General features: G+C 39.0%; 1 pseudogene; it reads right to left on the bottom strand.

Annotated features, from left to right (window-relative positions):
- The window catches only part of LOC138847876 (protein-L-isoaspartate O-methyltransferase domain-containing protein 1 pseudogene), a 2,169-nt pseudogene extending 1,461 nt beyond the window's left edge, over positions 1–708 (bottom strand).
- Positions 709–3,611: the final 2,903 nt, after the last annotated feature.

Consider the following 3,611-nt stretch of genomic DNA (forward strand, 5'->3'; position numbering starts at 1 on the left):
AGTGTTAGTATGCCCCCTCACAGGTATTTGTTTAAATTGCAATATCTTTTCTTAATTTCTCTAGCTTTCTGACTGCCATCTATTCATTAATCTAAAGGGAACATTTTAAGAAATGTCTTTAAAATTGCTTTCTCTACACTTTCATTTATTGTAGAAAAAGAAAAAAAGTAAATTTGTATTGAAGTAAAAATTACACTGCTGTTTTGGTCTAGATGAATTATAATCAATGGTATCTTCTAATAGAACAGATAAGAGGAACAAACATCATTTTAGACTAAAAAATTATAGTCTGCAAGATATCTATATGGCTTGGTAAATATTTCTCAAAGTTATACTCCTGAAGTAATGTTAGGATTGTGCTGAGGTGAGGCTGGTCAGACACTGGGAAGTCTTTTCCTTAATACTAGAGACTTCATGCATCATTTGTTGGAGACTGAAGTACCATAAGTTACAATCTGGGTAAGAGAAAAGGAGGGTGATTGATAATAATTATGCTTACTAAATAAAATAGAAAAACATTATTTCTATTAAGAATAAACCTGACTGAGTATAATAGATCATTGAACTCATGGGCTTATGTAAGTCATATTTATTTTTCTTTGTAACAATCTCACCAAACTATATGATCTCGGGCTAATATGGTAGTCTGAGAGTGTAAGCAGTGATATGTCCTGACAATGTGTCATATTCTCCATATTCTTACCTCATAGATACATAATAGCTGCTGTATTACCAACACACTATCTGTGTTTCAGGAAGGAATAAGGAAAATGATTTTGCAGCTAAAGCTTCCTCCTTTATAATGAGCATTCCAAAAAAATGCTCAATGACTTCCACTTGCATCTTATTTTTCAAGAGAATACATCACAACAGATACTTTTCTTCATGTATTGTGAACTACAGTAAGAATTATTAATCAAGATATGCTAACAGATTTTATATGTCATGTTGATACACATGAAAAATAGAGAAACATGATCAAAATTGTTAACTAGTCTTTATTTAAAAATAAAATTAAAAAGGCAAAAATGAATTGAAAATGATAATCAGGCCTGCGCCATGGCTCACTTGGTTAATCCTCCACCTGCAGCACCGGCATCCCATATGGGCACTGGGTTCTAGTCCCTGCTGCCTTTCTTCCAGTCCAGCTCTCTGCTGTGGCCCAGGAGGGCAATGGAGGATGGCCCAAGTGCTTGGGCTCCTGCACCTGCATGGGAGACCAGGAAGAAGCACCTGGCTCCTGACTTCAGATCGGCACAGCGCCGGCCATAGCGGCCATTTGGGGAGTGAACCAACTGAGGGAAGACCTTTCTCTCTGTCTCTCTCTCACTGTCTATAACTCTATCTGTCAAAAAAAATGAAAATGATAATCAAGTATTAATATATTTGAAGGTATAACATGGAAGATTAAAAGCATAGAGCCAAAAAAATCTGATTATGGATGGAAAATAAATGTATTTGAAAACAGACAAACTGAAATAAATCAGATCAAAATAGACATTGAAAATAAAAAATATTATAGTGTGCATACTTTTGGGTAAAAATCATTTTCCTATATACAGATATGGTGAATATGGGAGTTTAACAAGAAGTGCGGTGTAATGGGGTTGATAAGTTGTTCTAATTTTAATCTGATGATTTACAAACATTTTTATTTATTTTTGTAAGACATCAATGTAGTGGCAAACAATCTTCCTTGCTGTTCAGTTATACATGTATTGACCCTTAAATGCAGTGCATGATGTCACTTCAAGCTCCACTCTTTCAGAGACATCCCACCCATCAAATAAATGAGTCTACACCTCATGTCTGTTTCAGAGCCAACAATAGAATAATAAATTATTGGTCTCCATTTTGTTATTGTATCCAACTGTTATATATTGATTATAATTTTATAAAAGTGCTTTTGTAACCTTTTCAAATGTCACATGGTGCTACATTTAAATACCAAACTTACTGTTTGAAACCAAAGTCCTGGGAGCTCAGAAAATAGTGAGAGAGCAGAAACAGTTCTTCAAGGAGGAAAGAGCCCCAGATGACTAACTCAGCCCCCAGCTTGGGTTCAAACCCTACTGGGAGGGAGTGAATTACAGAGAGTAACCCTAAACTTATCCTGACCTGTTCTCTGGTGTCAAAGGCTACTCCCAGGCCAGACATCAACCTTCCAGTTCCCTCTACTCTGGACACCAGATTCCCTACATGTCAAGCAGCAGATTTAGTCCCAACAGGCAACAGTGATCATGTTTCCCAATGCAAGTAGAAAAGAGGCCACATGAAGCACCACAGCTCAGAAGCCCAAGAAGTGGGTCATGGGCTTCTGAACCCCAATCCTTCTAATCAATAGTTCCCACCACCTCCTGGAAAAACCTAGTCCATGAGTAAAACCAGATGCAGGCCTTGGTGGGGAAGGTCCTGATGGAGTTGATGAGGCAGGAAAGAAAAAGGCCATGGACATCACCAAGATCAACAAGAATGATCACAGGAGCTTTTGGGGTCCTCTTAGCAATACAGGCCCCCAGGAGCAAGCAGAAGCAGAAGCCAATGGCTGGGGAAGGTGGAGATGGTACTGGTTCCCAAGAAAAATACCTCTAGGACTTCCAAGGGGAAATAAAAAAGGAGTGCAAGTGGTAATGGCAAAGAAAAAAAAAAGGTCTCCTGACTCCCATGGATCCAAGGACAAGCCATGAGGGGATTTTGGGAATGGTGAAGATTAAGGGTGGAGGTCAAAGCAACCTGAAAACAAGGAGAAGCAATCTAAGAAGGAAAGACAAAGGACAGGACAAAATGGAAAAGAAGAAAGCAAAAAGAAAACCTTCATCCAAAATTCCCAAGACATCATCCAGGAGAATAAGGAGATGGCAGACAAGTAGGAGTTGTGAGGGGTCTGTGGCACAGGTGCATAACCAAGTGGGGAGCATCCTCATGTCTATGGGCTGGAACTACATTTTTAACTCCAGTCTCTCATAGCAAAGTCTGGCCAGACTCAGGGGCTGGATGCTGGACAAGCTAGTGAGCCTTAAGGGAGGCTGGTCCAATATGAAAATGTGTCCTGATCCCTTGACCTTACCCTACTTCTCCTAACACACAATGTTTTGTACAGATGTGCTCAGTGGGTGAGTGTGTGTGTGTGTGTGTGTGTGTGTAGTTGTCAAAGCCAATGTGCCCAAAGACCTCAGGACTTTCCATTACCCTGTTCTACTTTGTCTCTGACAGGACCTCAGGATGTCTCCTTGGTTTCAGTTTTACCATTGTGTTATTTATAAGAATTTGGAAAAATCATTAAAAGAAAACAAAGCAAATCATTAAAAGAAAAAAAAACATTCAATACATTTGTCTAACTGAACATTAGAGCTCAACAACACAGCACATTGTAAAGAATCACTTGCTTGAGCTCACGATTATTTGGCTTATGATGGGGAGCTGTGACTTGCTACCACCGCCCAGAATTGCAAGAGAGTATTATAACATAGATTATGAGCTACGGAAAAATCAAAAATAAAACTGTGAATATGGCTTCTATCGAATATGTATCACATCTGTGCTGTGTATCAGGCACAGGAATAGAAACACATTTAGCCCATATGCACATGCAAGTGGAAGCATTGAGAGGC

The sequence above is a fragment of the Oryctolagus cuniculus genome (assembly GCF_964237555.1).
Source record: "Oryctolagus cuniculus chromosome 17 unlocalized genomic scaffold, mOryCun1.1 SUPER_17_unloc_2, whole genome shotgun sequence".
NCBI lineage: Eukaryota > Metazoa > Chordata > Mammalia > Lagomorpha > Leporidae > Oryctolagus > Oryctolagus cuniculus.